This window comes from Amblyomma americanum, chromosome 1 (genome assembly GCF_052857255.1).
Source record: "Amblyomma americanum isolate KBUSLIRL-KWMA chromosome 1, ASM5285725v1, whole genome shotgun sequence".
Taxonomy (NCBI): Eukaryota; Metazoa; Arthropoda; class Arachnida; order Ixodida; family Ixodidae; genus Amblyomma; species Amblyomma americanum.
In genome coordinates, this window is record NC_135497.1 from 334,755,051 (window position 1) to 334,773,137 (window position 18,087).

At 43.8% G+C, this 18,087-nt stretch overlaps 1 pseudogene across 1 annotated transcript in view; it reads right to left on the bottom strand.

Annotated features, from left to right (window-relative positions):
* LOC144115518 (Y+L amino acid transporter 2-like) overlaps window positions 1–11,866 on the bottom strand; it is a 29,568-nt pseudogene extending 17,702 nt beyond the window's left edge. Inside the window, exons 1-6 of the transcript XR_013311417.1 lie at window positions 10,735–11,866; window positions 8,523–8,648; window positions 7,172–7,271; window positions 6,811–6,855; window positions 3,363–3,486; window positions 491–594 (exon numbers count right to left, since the gene is read on the bottom strand). The product of XR_013311417.1 is annotated as a Y+L amino acid transporter 2-like (transcript). The remainder of the gene's footprint in view (window positions 1–490; window positions 595–3,362; window positions 3,487–6,810; window positions 6,856–7,171; window positions 7,272–8,522; window positions 8,649–10,734) is intronic.
* Between the last annotated feature and the right edge of the window lie 6,221 nt (window positions 11,867–18,087).

Genomic DNA, 18,087 nt, shown 5'->3' on the forward strand with positions numbered 1-18,087 from the left:
ATTTTGTTGTCCAGATCCATAGTACAATGTGCATTAAAATAAATATTTAAACTTTAAATAAAGACCAAAGGCTCCTATCTGTTTTACTTTTTAAAAACGTCCATATTGACAATCAGCCTGCATTTTTGTAGCATGCAGGGCATCAGCTCAAGAGAAAAAAAACAAAAAAGTAACATGCAGGACAACGGGGACTAACAACAACTTTACAGACATGAACAATGTATATAAAGGCAATATAACGAAAAACAGAAAAGGCTTTAAAAAATGTCATTTTCTGTACCTAAGTTTTGTGAAATTCTTTTTGACTGTCAAAGAAAAATATATATGCTGCTGCTCATGTTAATAAAACTGTTATTCAGCAACATCCTGTATTACTGCCACATGTGCAGCGTTCCTTTGAAGCTGATGTTTTTCACTATAAGTACCAAGCAGCTCAGTTTACACCCATCTTACATTTTTATAGCCTCTTTCCATACACAATTTCACCCACCGGGATGATGCGAAAATTCCACCATTGAGGCCGCCAAATGTAGACAGTGCCACAGAGACCGGCATGATCCACGACACCACACCAAGAACCTTTTCTCCAAATGTCTGCAATGCAAACAGTAGGTCCAATAATAAGAATAAACCTACAACATTGAAGTTAACATATGTACAAGGAAAAACGTGATGCACTTATAGCTTTTCTTGTCACAACCATGCACTGGCTTATGTATAACCACATTGTTATGGAATATGCATTAAAAACAAGGTACCTTGACAGCTGCATTTTTTTACATATACTAATAACAATCCCATGAATCACACCTAAAAGGCATTCCACAAATACTTGTGGCAGTTATGAAAAGTGAATATGGTGAGAATTTTTGGAACAATTTTTTCGCACACATCTGCTCAACTCTTTGCATACCATGCTCACTGCCCATCATTGGCCCGTTAACAATGGATGCAAACACCAATTTCAAATGCTTTCGCACGATTCCTGGACATGCTGATCCATATGCCTTGAGGCTAGAAAACTACAGTTTCATTTTCTCTTTGTTCTGTCTTTTTTTGGCATAGCAGCACCTTTTGAACCACTTGAGAAACAGCAGTGTGGAAGTATTTAGCGAGGTTTTTTAACAGTGATTTGTTCTGAACGTATCTTTGCATGTATGTCCATGTACTTGACACAAACAGTCAGCAGATGTGAACTAACGCCGCAGTGAACCTAAGTCCAATATGCATTTTTATGCATCTTTTATTTCAGTGATTAGTGACGACAGAGCTAGTCATGTACATGACTTAGCGCCAATTAACATAGGATAATTGTGCATGGCCGTTAGGGCAACAGGAATGTCCACGTAACGAACATTGCAAATAGCATTCTTCTTCGAAGTCAGTATAAATAAGAGTAATAAGAGCAATTTAGAGTGCGCGTCAGACGTACCTACGTAGTAGAGCGCGAGACAATTTCTACAACTATGCTGGTTTCAAGCGCCACGCACACCGCTGGCAGAAACTGATGAACTGATGAAAGTATGGCAGAAACTGATGAAGGGGGTTTTCTTGCCTCATTTGCATGTGTATTTATGCTGCAAAGGGCAGCTGCCCGCCCTTTGCAGTTAGAGCTGTACTGCACATATCTGAGCAAACAAAATCTGCAGTTCTAAAAAAAAAAAGGCCGCCACCATCTGGAAGACGAAGTAACGAGTGTTAGCTTTATTGACCCCGCGTAAAAACGAAAGTCTTCCGCATCCAGCGGGGCCAGTGAAGAAAACCCTGAGCGGTTCGGAAAAAGTTTCCACTTAGCGGAGCGATTGACGCCTAGTGCCATTTATCAGAGATTACGATGCACGTCTACCCTTTGTCAAGTTACACCCCCTCAAGATAAGTTCCAAACAGAATTTGCTGCGTTTGGGGCGGTCAAGGTGGGCCTAGAATTCGGCTTGCGGTGTGATATGGTAACGCTTTAATTAGTAATTGCATGTATACAATGTTTACCTAATTTTTAATTATGGTTTTATTTCTATACAAACACCCATAGGGTTTTATTTGCCTACCAAATTAGGTACGAAACTGTCCCCGGATGGGTGCCCCTTGTCGGAGTATATATAGCGGAACGAACGCATACATTATACATGGCGCTTCAAGTCTCAATGCAAGATGTGCTGTTTTCTAGTTGCTGCCACAGATGGCGCTGTGATCTCAGTGTGATAGCGGACCCCACGAAATCTCTAAACAAGATGAGTAAGAGCTAACGCAATTAAAAGCATGAGCACTAAACCTAATGAAATCCCACTGGTTGTCTCTAGAGGGTTCTAAATATAGAGCATACTGATCTTGAGTCTATAGGCTTCACATAACCAGCCACTCTCAAAAAATAAAACTTTCTTAACGAGTTCTTGCAAAGAAGTTTTCTAGATCTTTTTTGGTGGAGCACTAGCAGGCATATAACACCTCTTTTTGCTCCATTGTCTGCAGAACATCTTAAAATAGATTTCTTCTAGACATTACCACATACTTTTGCAGACGTTTGTTACACGTTGCGTAGCCCTTCCTGTGTTTTGTGGGAATGCAGTTATTTTTCCTACCTCGGGGTAAGAGTAATATGTTTCTCTGAAAAATGCTTCCCCATGCATAAGGTAGCCAACTAGACATTATCCTGATTAACCTTCCTTTATGCCCTTTTCCTTTCTTGCATTACTTCTCATGTACAAGGATTTCTGCTGGTTTCTAAAAAACTGCATATCACATTTTTCCCCTTCACAGCTGTTCCCTTCTTACAAGATAGCTACTTAACACAACGAGCAGTACATAGCACACATGGTGAACTCTATTAATGTACTCAAATCACAAATTCCCCCCTTTTTTTCAGTAATGAAATTATTAGTAGCTATACCCAGTCATACCAAGCTCACAAAAAATAATCAACCAATATAGCACTCAATTCAATATGAATGTTCTACGGTATATGGAGCCACAAAGATGCTTTGAAAATCCTCAGTACAAAGGATAATTTCAACGTAGCATCGAGGCTTGGTTTAATAAAATTCAACAGCACGAGAAACTGCATGCACTTAATGCTTATACTATACAGCAAATTTAAACAAAGCACTTCTTAGGAAAAGTTATTTGCAGGTAGTACTACATGCAGTGCGCATCAAATTTGAGCTACCATACTTTAATTCTAGCTCATGTGGCAGCTTTCTCACAATACAGTAATCAAGCACGCAATTATCAGCAGACATTTATAAGGAGTCAAAATATTTTTCAGAATATGTGCCATTTTTCATTAACTTAGCAAGTAAATGCAAGAGTAAGCTAAGAAATATGATGAACTTCACTTCAACAAGTTGCTTCGGATGAACTGCACTTACCACAGCCACTGCATTTGCAGACTGAACTTCGTCAGCAGTGAGGACCACAAAGTATGAAATATTGGCAAGAAGATAGATGATTGTCACCATGGGTAATGAAATGTAGATGGCAAATGGCAAGTTCCTGAAGAAAGAACACACATATAAGCGTAGAACAAGGTATAGTCATGCAATAACAATAACAAGCTCTTCAAGTTCTAAGGCAGTACTTGAGCTAGAGGGGTACAACTGCCTTAAACCCTACAACTGACTTAAACCTTACAAATGCCTTAAACCCTACAAATGCCTTAAACCCTAAAAATGCCTTAAATGCTACAAATGCCTTAAACCCTACAAAAGCCTCAAACGTACAATTGCCCTAAACCTACAATTGCCCTAAACCTACTTGCAAAATTTCCACAAAAAGGAGGAGAGCGCAATAGAGTGAACCCCGCTGGAAAGTTTAAGGGCTACACAACACTTGGCTTGCTAGCTGATAGCCGAGTCATGATCAAGAAACAGTATCTTGGTACCCGGTGCTTTCCAGTGCACTCATGTAGCATAATTTGCCTAGCAATGAGATGTTGCTTTCAAAAGAGCACTAGCATGCATAACTGTAACCACGTCTGTTCCAGAACTTTGAAGTGTACTATCCTCTTCATAAAATTTGTACATAATGTACTGATGTGAAGTCCACAAGTATCCACTGTTGTCACATATTCAGGTGTGCACCTTAGGGTAGCTGTCTCACGGACAGAATTATTTTGTAACTGAAATGCACTGAATTTAAACAGGAAGTCAAAGTTGCCACAAAAATAAAACAAAAGCACTTGAATAAGCAGCCATAGTGAGCATGGTTGCTTGGCGGGCTAGTTGGTTCATATCTAACATGTGCTCTTTTCACTCTGTCTGTCGTCGTCCCTTCTTGTGGTTCGCGCTGCAACACATGTTAGATAGTGAGCAATATTTTGTAGATGTCATTGCTTAGTGCTAATATTCATGTTGTACCACACTAATTCTCTTTACAAACAAACTCAGGAATATAGCCACCAATTTCGCTCTTGGCAAGTATAGCATGTAACAAGTAACCCTGATGCGAGTAATACAATTTTCGTAAACAACTGTACTCCTTCCTAAAACCACCTAAAAAAAGAAGTGAAGGAAGACCCCCCCCACAGCCCTAATGTATAAAACAGCAACTGCTTACACAACACAACAGCATGAAAAAGTGTTAATGGAAGATACTGCCAGTGTATGTGACTGTGCGTCAAGTTGTGCTTACTTTACTTTTACTGTTTGCATATACCCAATGACATGAAAAGTAATATAAATATATTTTAACAGGCAACACCAATATTAAACTACTCTGCAAACTTCAAGAAAGGATGTCACTAGCATGTTCAATGAAGACGTACAATAACACAATGTTAGTTAACAAACATAGAAACAGAACTAAGATGGAAATTTCTGAATAAATTATTTTGTGGCCTCATGCACTCAAGTGTATGTGCCTTATCTTGACATAACCTAAAAACTTGGGCAACGAAATTTCATTCATTAGTCTTGAAATATCAACACTAATGGTAATCGTTGATTTCTGACTTACAATAGCATGAAAAAACTAGCAGCACATGCCAAGTACTGACGTGCAATGCTTGTGCACGCTTACCAAGAAAAAAAAGGCAAATGCCAACAACGAGGCACTATTTGGTAGAGTATGTGACACTATACCCAAGCTATCACTGCTGAGTCACTGCTGCTACGGGCGCACATTTCCACTAACTGAATGAACGATATGGATCCCAGCATGTTTCAATGACATTCCTCGCATAAGGTTACATTTACAGACTGTACAAGTGTCACATATCCATTGCACTTAACAGCCTCTTCTAAAGAAGCAAACTGCAACAATTATAAAAAGATGCTCAACAGCATAATATTAATCAGACATCACTACCCATCTAAATATTCAGTATCTATGAGCGATACAAAAAAAAATCATGATGACATGGCAAGAAAAGATCATCGCATCAAAGAATAAGTCATGATCTATTAGAGAGCATAACACACAAATAAAAATAAACACCTGAAGACAAGAGCATTTATAACTAATGCAAGGTTTCCTTATTTTTCTTTAATATTTGACTCCTTGCAGCAAAGTTTGATTTTTATGCAAGTCCTGCACATTTAGTTTTGATTGGCAAACACTCTGTGCACGTTTGTGGCATGGGCCGAGGCTGATTCCCGATTACTTTCTTTTGCCCACAATGCATACTATTTTCACTATCGCCTAACCCTGTAACCACCGATCCCAATTTCTTTCAGATCTACAAGATACCTCTAAAACACTAATATGAGGCAACTTGATCAGCTTATTATAAAAATAAATTGGGATGTGATAACTACAAGAACCATAACATGCCTGATATTGCTCAAATGACAAGTGGCCCAGACATATGTGCACATGGATCAATTTCTCTGACTGCTGTGTAGCAGAAACAGCACAAGCTGTTCAACCTCCAAGGAAACAAAAACTATAGCATTTTTTACAATGCTAATCTACAGCACCCGTACTATTTCCGATCACTGGTGCAATGTTGCTATCAACCTCACACATTCATCAGTTATGCATAACTGATCCAACCATCTACCTCATAATGCATAAACTTCAGGTGCTTCACAACCAATTGAATTTGAGATGTAAGAGCCCACATATCTAATATACATTGCATGAATATACTATATAAGAATGGATGTGCCATTCACAAACTATAAATCATAATTTGCATGCATGTCAGATTCTTTTGTTATTTTCTATAAAAATTATAAGAGAATATTTATCGGCTTAATACAGATCTGAAATAGCTGCATCAGGCCTTGTGTATCATGTCAGGTTTACTGTTTTTTTGGTTGCAAAGTCACCTATATCAGACTAATCAGTCTTGTAGATCTGTTAGATTCATGATAAACCCTGCTATACAATCTACAAACAGATCGATTAGAGTTGTGTGAATGTTCTAGTAATATTTTGGTATACATTGTTGTAGTGCTTAATTTTAACAGAAAACTACGTTAGGATGTTTTTTCATCGCTTGAAACAACCAAAAAATTATTTCAGAGCTACCTTGGTTACCACAGTAACACATTTACAGGCCAATACAGCTATTTGCAACTTAATGACCTAACTGCTCTTCCACCTGACATTCGTTAACCACAGTGTTCCACAGAATCTCCAGCATGTTCAGTAGCAGCATCTATATATTACATCAGTTAAACATTATTTGGATGGCTACATTGCAGTGCATGGTACCAAGCCTTTCTTTCGTTTTTTATAAAGAGTGCTGTGGATGTCCAAAGGATACACATAATACCTGCAAAGTATGCCTTCTAGACAGTCTGTAAATGATGGATGAGACTCACATAATGAAAGAGAGTATACTCTTAGCTTGAACAAAAGAAACACACATACCTAAATGGATTCTTCAATTCCTCTGCCACAAAGTTCAGATAGTTGCTAGAATAATACGAGAACAATATTATAAAGCATTCAACACAAGTCTGGGCATCATAAGCCAATATAGAAAAGCATGCTGCTATATATTAAGTAATCCAAATCTGAATACCAATAAACTTGAGCATTCTTCTAATGCTGACGTTTATGCAGAGTACTAGGTACAATTCCACCATTCACACATTTCTAAAGAATTTAATAGCATGGCAACACATATTCAATGTGCCTAGAAAGGGGTGGCTCAGGTTTGTTGCCGCAAACAAATAAGGATAAAGGAGCTACAGTTCTGCTAATAGGTAAAGTCACTTTTCCAGCTTACCATCCTGCATAAGAAAAAAGCCCTGCATAAAATGACAAACAAATGAGTCCAGGATCCGTTGTTGTCCCTTCAAACATGTTACTGAGGTTTCCTGTCTTCCCTGCAACACACAACAGACAAGATTGCCAGCAAGGTCTGAAATGGGCCATGTGGTATGCAACTCAAAAGCAAAGAAATAATGAACACGAGTCGCAATTAATGACACCTGTCATCTCAAAAGAACAGGGTACTTCAGCATGTGTAAAGAGAGAAAAAAAAGAAGACTTCTCTACAAGCTTTTCTAAAAATAGTGTTTTGAGGCAAATGGAAAAAATAAAGTTCACGTGGTGCCACCTTGTGTTTGCTGCTTTGATAAAAGGAATTCATCTTGCAAACGATGACATTAGTAATTATGGCCTCTCCTACTTGTGCTATCAGTGCCTGCCTTCCTCACTCTGTAGTATTGGCAATCACTTCATTCTTTGCCTTCCTTCAAGACTGCCATGCAACTCATAAAACTGCCCAAAACAGAGGCAGAAGCACACCTAACTTATTAGTTTGAGCAAAGCAAGGTGAAAACTATATGGCATTCACCTGTTTTTTAACATAAAACACTCTCTTAGGAATGGTTATCATGTGCAAGCAATCATATTTCAAACATACAATGAGTGAGGTCTTTTTTTTACACCACTTCAATTCCTTTATTTTTATGGACTGTCAGTGTACCTGATCAGCAGCATCACCCAAGCTGCACTTTATTCATGTAATGGTGTGTATAAAACATTGCTATTCCTATTTACGTAAGAACATCACATAAAAGAAGAGACTCCAGCATGGTAAGTATGGGCGAGGAGGCTAATGCGACGCTGCTGCAGAAGCATATGGCGTGCGTGACGCAGCCACATATATAGCGTCATTGTCACTTATGCCTGCACCCATACTGAAATTTTGTCTACATCCACAGAATATGCTTCCTTTTCGTGTCTTCCTTCTTATTAGTGCGTAAGCACTAATGTCCGATGGCTACCAACCTTGAGCACAATCGTCCGTTGCCTGTTCGCAACTGGTCTAGCGCAAGCGCTCTGTACTGCGGCACTGCCCGCTCATCGTCGTCTTCTACGTAGCACAAATCCGTGCTTTCACACTAATTCAAATGTAGTAAACATTCTCTGCAGTCTTTAGCCGCTTTCTTATCATACATTATTTTCACTCCGCCAGTTTCATCAGTTCGGGAGACTGAAATATTGCTCACCGACAACGCCAATGAGACAAAATCATGCTTCATTAGCCACCCCACAACAAAGTTTCGTTGATGAGAAGGCTGGAGAATGTGCTGCGACAGTGATTACGAGCGAGCAAAAAGCGAACCTACCTTGAGCAAGGTGCACAAAGCCCGCAATAACGATGATAACCAAAGCGATGACCTTGGCAAACATAAGGGAGTCTTGCACAAATGTTGCCCATTTGACGCTGTAGCAGTTGATGAACGTGAGCAAACCTAAAAGCAAAAAAAGGGTGGGGGAGAGAAAGCACAACACGAGCAAGCTCCACACATACACAAAAAAAAAAACAGTGTGCATGCAGAGGGCATGAGAATGATTATGGATGACAAAATTACTGTTAATTATCATGATGCAAATGGGAAAATGAGTCATCTGTCAACAAACAAGAGGCGTTGAATGCCTTGCTCGCAGTACAGCGGAACGCATGACCGTATAGAAAGAGGAAGCCACAGTTTCACACTAATCATATAGCATAGAAGAAGATTATCAGCACACAGGCTCCGGATGGGAGTGCGGAGTTGGTGGCTCTGCTCACGAGACTCCATGCATCAAAATGCATGCACATAGACACATGCGAGCAGTGATCAATCCGCGTATTTGTCTCGCAAATAAGCTATTGCTCATTAGTCTGGTTGACAACAACTAAGACCAACCTAGAAAAAATTTACCTTCTGCAAAAGAAAGCTATACGTCACATTGCTAATCTTGATTACCTAAGCCACACACGGCAAGCTTTTGAAACATTCAGTGTGTTAAAAATTCAAAGTATGTATGAATTCCGAATATTGCTTTCATTTCATCTGTCGTCATCCTTTAGGTCTATGATAGAAGGCACTGCGCTACTGAAACAGAACGATCACACTGTTAATACTCGCAACACAGACACTTGGTTAGTTCCCCATTTTCGCACTGACTATAAGTTCCAAGCACTACAGCACAATCTTCCAGTAATCTTAAATAGATATAAAGACATAAATAACCCTACTAAGAAAGCATTGCGTGAATTAGTTCTTCAAAAATAATTCGTCACGTATAATTCGCGCCCAAGTACAGCTGCTCCCTTGTATCTTATGTAAATATGTTTTCTGTATTTCCCTATTGTAATTTATTGATGATTTTGTGCTTTCTGGCTGTCCTGTTTTTTGTGAAAACTGTAAGCTGACTATGTGTTCGTTTTTTTTGTGTGTGTATGTAAATGTTCTCAACAAAGTCTGCTTCTATGCCTTGTAACGGCTGCCTGGGCCTCGTCAAGCTGTATACCTACAGCTTTTAGTCCAGGCAGCCGCCAGAATTTTCTGGAAAATAAATGGAATTGAATTGAATTGAATTTAAGCTCAAAACGACTGCTCATTCCTCTTCCTTGAACAGGGGCGGTACTCACAGCACACACGCACTCTACACAGCCCCGCCGCGGTGACTCAGGGGTTAGGGCGCTTGACTGCCGAGCCCTAGGATGCGGGTTCGATTCCGGCTGCGGCGACCGCGTTTTGAAATTAATGCCAAGCTCTCCACTACAGCGCACCATATAAAGCCCATCTATTTTCGGGACATTAAACCACATATACCATACATACCACACACGCGCTACACTAATTCGGTTTGCAGCTTTATGCAAGCACGTGCGCTGCACGCCTCGCATCATGAACAGAAACGTGTCCTTCATTGCAAGCATTTAGCGCAGCCTGCCTGCTGCGACGACACCTATGAACCCACCTCACACGTCACGTGCATTGCAAATAAGCACAGATTGTACAAGGTATAATCATCGAAGATTTCCAATATTAATAGCTGATAGAAAAACCTGAGATGCTTCGCATACTAAATGGCATAGTGAAAGCAGCACAAAAAAAAAAATCACACGAGAGCTAGAGGACAGGACGGGGCTGTCATGTCCCCATAGCTTTCTCGTCCCTTTTTCACGCTACTGCCACCCCGGAATAACCCCCCCCCCCACCCTTCACCCCAACTCGCTATTCTCGTTAAATGACTTGTTATTCGCTATAGCACTGACAGATGAACTGGGTCGGTATAGAAAGCTAACGAGATTCTAGCAGACCGACTCGCGACGTATTCCATCCTGACCCAAGAAATCCAAAAACAGAAAGGAAGTAATTTTGAATTCAGGCATCTCACGAAAGACATTATCGGAGCACCATCAAAGTTCAACCGTCCGAACGGGACACAGTGGCTGTACAAACTAACGTTCTTGGACCAAGGCCTTGGTGTAAGAACGTTTTGGTAGAAACCTTAGCGCCGCCGACTTAGAAACAAACACACAGCAAAAATGCCCTGGATCCTTACACAACACAAGGGCAGCGATGAGCATGACTGCCGATGAAGGCGGATGACAGTCCACATCATCGTAGAACGGTCGCAACACGTAATTAGCAAATGTGAGCGCCACAATGGCATTGCCAGCCGGCTTCACTATAACCAGCATGGTCCAGAGCTGAAGGAACGCGGGAAAAGGTCCGAATGCCGCCAAGATGTAGGCGTAGTCGTAGTCTCCTCCCGACTTTGGAATCATGGTGCCGAGTTCGGTGTAACACAGCGCGCCGATCAAGCAGACCAGGCCCGTCAGCACCCACACGACCAAAGCCAAGCCGATGGATCCAGCGTAACGGATAACGCCGGCGGGCGACACGAAGATTCCAGCTCCGACAATCGTACCGACAATCATTGACACGCCATTGGAAAGGCCGAGCCTCTTCTTAAGCTCCACGGTAGATGTCCAAGTACGGTCTACCGGAAGCACATCTTGCTGGATAGAGGGGCCCTTTGGTAGAAGAGGCGATGTTTCGCTTTGGAAACCGTTCTCGGCCATTCTTCAAGCAAGCGGCACAGCAGGACGCAGAAAGTTTGTACTACGACAAAACCCGACTTTTCTCGCAAGGAACTGGTACGAAGGCCGCAGCGATAAGGCTAAGCACACAGCACTGCAAGCGCCAGTGCCGGCCCTCTGGATATGACGGACCAACCACGCACATGGAATCGACAACGCCCAGGGATGCAGTTCTTTCTGCACAAAGATGATCTGCTTCTCTCGCTCTCTCCCTTCTTTCCCCTTCCCTTCTTCGGTTTATCCCATCTGACTTACGCTCCATCAGCTTCGCTCGTGGTTAAGCCCAGGCAGTAAAGATTATAAGCGATAACGCCGTGAAATTGCTCGAACGGCTGATGCGCCCATTTGCCGCGTGAGGAGCCAGCACGCCACTGCAGCGGAACGCCGGACGAACAAAATTATATTGCGGGGAACATAGTATCACTGACGTGACGCCAGAAAGGAAAAAGCGAACATTCACCTGTTTCTCACTGACTGTCAGCTAATTTTGTTTTGTTTTTAGAAAACATTTTCGCTTTTTTCTTTCGCGCAGTTTTTATGTCGCGCCAACACATTTCAGGACAAGCATTTATTTTTTTTTTCTGGCTCAGCTCTCTTGTCAAGCCAGCTTTACCAAAAACTTCACCGTCATCAACACCTCCAGTCGTAGAAAAAGGCTTAATTTATGCACACGTGGCTGTTCCATGCTTCCACCACCAGTGGCCCGGTGAGCGCTTCGCGGACAGCTGTTGCAAAGCCGAGCGAACACCACTTAGTTCAGCCTCAGTAGCCTTGGTACGTTAAAAAAACCCCACAAAACCAACGATTTAGTTCAAATTCTTCGCTCGCGGTAAATAGTCCCCCCCCCCCCCCAAAAAAAAACCCTGAGCTTCACGAGAAATGGTTTGCGTCATTGGCATACATCTATAGCTAACATGGAATAACGAAGCCACTGACAGAAGTAATTTTACAAATGTCTGGCATGAATTAAAAATTTTCGCCACTCAGGATGCGTATCCGCTCAACACTTGTTCCTTGCTTGTTCTGCGAGGTAATATCAGCTCCAAATACAGTTTTAAACAAGTTACATCCAAAAGCTTACTGTAAAGTCACAGTAAAGGCACCTATCCGAATAAGCACTCGGCTTGAAAACCGCTGGGAGCCGGTTTTCAGCGCGCCACCGAGCGCGGTTGCTGGGCGGCTAATCAAAACGGCGCTCACATGAGCTCGGGCGCATGCGCAATGAGATGTCGCGTTATCGCTGAGTGCGACGAGCAAGCTGCACCTTCACCACGGTGCAGTTATTCTTACACCTTGACCTTCGCCAATGGTTTCACTCCTTGCCCACGATTGAAACGTTCTCGCTGGGATGATGTCGGATTTTTTATATCTGCAATGAGAACAACGCGCTTCACCACTTTCATGCCTGAGGCAAAAAATGACACCTCAGGTTTCCATCATAGGGTTACATGTGTACACTATAGCAGCGTCAAATGGGGGTGATTGACCAGGACTGTACGCAGTAGGCGACTTCATTTCACTAAGGTGTTCCGCAGTCCATATGCAGCGATCTTTTAGTGTATCCTGGCCCGACAACGCCATGCCGGCCCTCAGGAATGACCGCGTACCAGTCCATTTCGCACCGACGGTCTTGGGTTCGATTCCTGATGCGCTGAAGCCTGTGTATTTGTATCCTGCAACTCCTGTGGCTGAGCGCGCATGTAGTTCTACTCTCTGGCAAAGCATTGCTGAACGCGGTATTTACTTCCCGTGCAATGTAGGCCAAATAAACACCTGCTAAATAGAGAGTACAGCATCCGGTTTGCATTTTTTTTCTGTATTTAGTTTTTAAAGTGGCATTCGGCGGTATTTGGCCGGTTTCAAACACGGCTAGGCAACTCTCGGCGGTAATATCGCAGCCGCGCATTACCAGAGCATGCTCTGTACGCCGTCAGTTGCGTGCCCATAAACTACGCCATCTCATCGGAACGAATCCGATGCCCAGTCAGGCCTGCGCGCGTGTCAGCGTGTCCACTTGCAGAAGGATGCAACACGGATGAGAGATGCGTATGGCGGAAACTGCGCAGCTATACTATACAGGGCGTCCCAGATAACTTTAGCCAGGGTTTTAAAATACGCCGAGGCACTCTAAGGCTACGCGATCAAATGCATACTGCTGGCTACTGTACGGAGCATGTCACGCTATTTTTATATTGTGCTTAATTGCGTAGTTAGCAGATAATAATTAACAAATTTTGCAAGCAACGGAGATAGGCGAAAAAGGCCAAAGTGAAAGTTGTAGAGCGGTCCGCAAAACTTCCGTTTGAACACATTTAACTCTCCATCTACTACGTATCAGCTTTTTTTCCGCTGGCTGCAAATGCCCGCGAAATGCAAAAAAAATACCACATGACATGCCGGCTTGCGCACCGCGATTGAAGCGCTCTCAAACGTTCCGGATAGGAACTAACAGATCTTTTAGCCCCGTGTGTTGCCCTTTGAAAGGGCAGCGATGCAGCAGCTGGCTGTGCGAGTTACGCCAGCGGTACGCTTCGCTCGCAGCACTTGATGATAGCGACAAGAAGACGCAGTCCTTATCGCTTGCGCCCCCGTAATCGCACAGGCAGAGCACGCGTCGCAGCCCTGTTACTTTTTAAACAGCAGCACGCCCGGCTAAATGAGCTGTTCGTTTGTTGGGCGCAACGTTTGAGAGCACTGCAGCCGTGGCGCGCAAGCGGGCATGTCACGTGGTATTTTTTTTTTGTATTTCGCGGGTGTCTGCAGAGAGCGAAAAAAAGCCGATCCGTAATAGATGGAAAGTTAGACACTGTTCAGTTCGACGTTCCGTGGACCGTTCTACAACTTTCTCATTGGACTTTTCCGCCTATTTTCATTGCTTGCGGAGTTTAATTAATCTTGACTAATTGTGCAGTTAGGGCCAATACAAAAACAGTGTGCGTTGCTCCATACAATAGCCAGTAACATGCAATGGGTCGCGTCGTCTATAGTGCCGCGGCATATTTTTAAACCCTGGCTAACGTTAGCTGGGACGCCCTGTATATGGTGGGAAGCGTCGTCGGTGCACAAACTGAAATGAAGCCGGTTCACGCTCTCTGCTATATATTCCAGTGGTTGTAATCGCGTCGGCAGTGCGACACCGGGTCTATCAAAAAAAAAAAAATCTTAGGGCACTTAAGTCTGCTTATGTGGAGGAATGCGAAAGCTTGTATTTTGAGGAAAGGAAAGGACACACTAGCTCCCAGATCTAGACATCTCGGTGAGCACCTCAACTGCTTGATGCGCATATGTCGTCGGTCCGAACCCCGGTCGCAAGTCTCAGAAAGCATGCAACTGAAGATGCATACGTCATTGGTCCGAACCCCTGTCGCAAGCTATAGCTTTCAACTTTACTAAAACATGTTAGATATATGCAAACAATGCTATCACACCAACCAGAATGCTGTACGACGAACAGTCGCTCGAAATTCGAAGGTCAACTGGTGCGACACCATGGTGGACCACATATGGCCAGGCCTATATCCACACTTGACCTCTGGCTCGCTAGAAGGTCAACCGCCAACGCACGGCGAAATCGGCTTTACACAGCGTAGTGAAGCTTTCGCTTCGAAATGCCTCGAGTGTGGATTCACTGCAGATAGTACTGGCATGCCCAATACCAATGCATATTGCATCGAACAAAATTTGCCCCATAGACTTCTTGCAAACCTTTCCCCTTGCAAACCCCGCCACCGCTATCACGCCCTCGCGGCCATGAACGCGAGATAAACAAATACCGACCTGCATGCACAAATCTCAGTCTTTATCACGGACATTGTAATAATTAAGACATACAGGAGCTGAATATCGCTCAGAACATCAGCGAGAATTTCCTTCGGAGTGATTTAGCCGCCGCGGTGGCTGCGTGGTTATGGCGCTCGGCTAATTTCATTTACTATTTATATTTCATTTACGTATATTTATTTACTATTCCTGCCTTCAGTAAGCGCGCCATCGAACCACAGCGCAAAGCATAGGCTTTTTTCCTTGCGCATTGCAACACCCACGGCCCAGTAAGAAAAAATTGTTTTTTTGTACTTATGGTGTATCATATACGGTGAGTGCATAGGCTGCTAAGCACTAAAATTATATTTTAGGGAAAATACGTACACGGTCGTCCACTTCTACCTTGAACACCGCTCTGCGTGGCCAGCGCTCCGTGGAGCGCCTCTCGCGGGCACCTGGGGAACTAGCGCGCAAGCGCACTGACAGCTGTAGCGGCAACGTTTAGGTGGGGCCTCCGCTGCGTCGTCTGCTTAAGCGCGGCGGCTCAGCGAAGGTACGCTTGCTTTGCTGTAAAGCTAACTTTGCTCTTGCTATGCGCACGAAAATCGAAAGTCCGGCACGGTTCCTGAAGGCACAGCAACTGCGCTTGGTTCAGTGCAGCACATGGTTGTGTGCAGCACAAGAGGAGTTCATGTCTTGGCACACAATTAAAAACGTGGCCATCGCAGAAATTCCGGTACTTTCGGTCCTTAGGCAGTCGAGGTGCTCTTATGAGTGCCAAAATTTCCTGTCACTCATTTCATTAAAAAAAAAAACAATAGTCGAGCTCAGTTTACAAGCTAAGGTCATTCTCCAGCGAGAGCTAGCTGCATTACAGTGCTAAGCGGCTATGATTGGCTCAATGGGTCTTTCTGCTTTCAGTAACTGCAGGTGTGGCTTTTCGATAACAATAAAAAATACAAGCAATGCACAGTTGTGGCGACCAGAACATTTTTTAATTGCTTTCCAGAATGCCGGACTGATACCTTGTGGTGGCTGAAATGAGTGTATCAATGCACTCCATGCCAAGGACAACGGTGCAAGTATGCTGAAACGCTAAGTTAATTCCCGTATCTCATGGTGTCGTGGACTAAGGCTGCGTTCGAAAGTAGCATCAGGACAAGCAGATGCATTCATCTAACTAAAAAACCCAAGAACCAACCAAGCTAGGTAATCCATAGCTTAAAAGGACATTGAGAACAAATAGAAGTTGACCTGTATAGATGGAGTACCGCGCATTAAGCGAAAGGAGATCCCTCTCCACTAAAATGGATGTTTTATAAGCTAGAAAAGACCATAAAACGAAGTACAGGTGTCGCCATTCCCGGTCGATTTCGCATGTAAAATGCGCACGTCGACACCGAAGCTTGGGCGTGGATCCCACAGGCTACGCAAAAACGCTATTCACTTCAAACAGTGGCAACCCGTCCTTTTCAGTAACAGCGTCACAAGGTCGATTCGACTGATGGCGTCTTCACACTTGGCGCTCTCTTTCCACAACACCCGTACCGGTGAAAAAATACCCCCAAAACGAAGCAAAAAACTGTGAAACGGTGTCGCCCACAGAGAGGCGCTTGATTTATATGAACTATAGGAGTCACGCACTGCGCTTGCTAATGCGAAGGTGGCGATGTTTTGCCGAGTTCAGCTGCGCGCTACTGATGCGCCGAGTTTAACGCAATCAGCTTTTGAAGCGTAAGAGAAAAGGACGAAAAGCTTGGATTGTGACATTGTATTACACTGTCTCTCATTGCATACTGCTTCCAACTTCTTCCATGTAGATTCGTGCTTGAGCGAAGGTCTGATTGCTGGAAAAATAAAACTGTATGGTCGTGAGACGGAGCGATTGGCAGCGGTGAATAGTCAAGTACATACAATGCCAACGCTCGTCTCGTTATGTGGGTTTTTGCAAACAAACCAATCTTCATTTCCTGATATTTTGATGAAGAAGTACGGCACAGTGGAAACGCGGGATTCATGCACCCTAGGTACGCTTCTAAATTGATTAGATTACAGCACAGCAAAGTTACCTCTCAAAAGAAATTCTGGGGCCGTATTACGTACCGCTCTCAATACTAAAACGCTCACAATGCCCCGCTCCTATTGGTCGGCCTTGGCCGGCGGACATCAGAATTTTTGCGTCACTGGCGGCTTCTATTCACGTAGTGAACACTGCTGCAGTGATGACGTTGCGCACTTAATTAGGCGGGCTGAATATGACTCAAACTTGCAAGCAAAAAACGTAGCCCCTACAGTACGCCCACAATCTTTGCGAGGGAAAATGGCGACAAACGTAGCAGCGTGCTGCGGCGGCGCGAGTATCGAGAAGAGTCCGCGAAGACGCTTTTGGTTTGCCGGTCGAGTTGCTTCGACGCGAGTGTCGCCTGGACAGGGACACTGCACGGTGGTCGTGTCAAGTACAGCGGAAGTTCGTGCCTAAACCTGTGTGGTATCTGTTTTCTTTCAAGTCTGCGACTCCAACCTTCGAATCCTGGCCGCAGACCCGCTGCCCCGGCTCGTGCCACGACGCATTCGCCTGGCGCTACTTGTGGCTCCGATTTGAGGTGGTGAGATACATGTTGGAGGAAAATGAAAATTGATTTTTGAGGAAAGGAAATGACGCTGTAACTGCCTTACCTATCTCAGCGGACACCCGAACCACACTGTAAGGGAGGGATGAAGGAGGGAGTGAAAGAAGAAAGGAAGAAAGAGTTGCCGCAGTGGAGGTGTCCAGAACGAATCCGACCACCTGGGGATCTTTAAGAAGCACTGACATCGCACAGCACACAGCCGCCTTTTGCGTTTCGCTTCCATCCAAACGCGGTCGCCGTGGTCGGGTTCGAACTCGGGCACACCGGCTCAGCAGACGAGCACCTTAACCACTGAACCACCACGGCGGGTGCATGTTGGAGGACGGAGAGTTTCTTCGGGGTAAGCAGTAAGAAAGCCCTGTCTCGGTGACATATATCGAGCTACAGTGGTCTGCACGCACTGAAGCTACAAAAATGGTG